At 47.8% G+C, this 1,150-nt stretch overlaps 1 pseudogene; it reads left to right on the plus strand.

Moving 5' to 3' along the window:
• The first annotated feature begins 342 nt into the window (after positions 1–342).
• LOC124803972 lies at positions 343–459 on the plus strand (annotated as a pseudogene).
• Positions 460–1,150: the final 691 nt, after the last annotated feature.

Below are 1,150 nucleotides of genomic sequence, written 5' to 3' on the forward strand. Positions count from 1 at the left end.
TCTTGGTCTCCCTCTATGATTTTTACCCTCCACGCTGCCCTCCAGTACTAATTTGGTGATCCCTTGATGCCTCAGAACATGTCCTACCAACCGATCCCTTCTTCTGGTCAAGTTGTGCCACAAACTCCTCTTCTCCCCAATTCTATTCAATACCTCCTCATTAGTTATGTGATCTACCGATCTAATCTTCAGCATTCTTCTGTAGCACCACATTTCTAAAGCTTCTATTCTCTTCTTGGCAACGGCCTTGCCGCAGTGGATACACCGGTTCCCGTGATCTACCCATCTAATCTTCAGCATTCTTCTGTAGCACCACATTTCTAAAGCTTCTATTCTCTTCTTGGCAACGGCCTTGCCGCAGTGGATACACCGGTTCCCGTGAGATCACCGAAGTTAAGCGCTGTTGGGTGTGGACGGCACTTGGATGGGTGACCATCCAGCCGCCATGCGCTGTTGCCATTTTTCGGGGGGCACTCAGCCTCGTGATGCCAATTGAGGAGCTACTCGACCGAATAGTAGCGGCTCCAGTCAAAGAAAACCAACATAACGACCGGGAGAGCGGTGTGCTGACCACACGTCCCTGCTATCCACATCCTCAACTGAGGATGACACGGCGGTCGGATGGTCCCGATGGGCCAGTTGTGGCCTGAAGACGGAGTGCTGCTGCTGCTGCTATTCTCTTCTTTTCTAAACCTATTACACTTTATATCAAATGAAGAAACTGTGACTCTGCCACGTTTCTGCTGCAGAATCGCTCATAGAAAAACCTAGCATACACTGAAGTGACAAAAGTCGTGGGATAGTGATAAGCACATACAAGAATGGCGGCAGTTTCACGTACACATTGTGTAAAAGGACAGTGCATTGGCAGAACAATCATTTGCATTCAGCTGATTCATGTGAGACGGTTTCCGACGTTATTATGGCCGCACAATGGAAATTAACAGGCGTTTAACGCGGATTGGTAGATGAAAGCTAAATACATGGGACATTCCATTTCGGAAATCGTCAGGGAATTCATTTTCCGAGATCCATAGTCTCAAGAGTGTGCCGAGAGTACCAAATTTCTGGCATCATATCTTACCACGGACAACGCAGTGGCCGACGGAATTCACTTAACGACCGAGAGTAGTGGCGTTTATGTAGAATT

Source organism: Schistocerca piceifrons, chromosome 6 (assembly GCF_021461385.2).
Source record: "Schistocerca piceifrons isolate TAMUIC-IGC-003096 chromosome 6, iqSchPice1.1, whole genome shotgun sequence".
Taxonomy (NCBI): Eukaryota; Metazoa; Arthropoda; class Insecta; order Orthoptera; family Acrididae; genus Schistocerca; species Schistocerca piceifrons.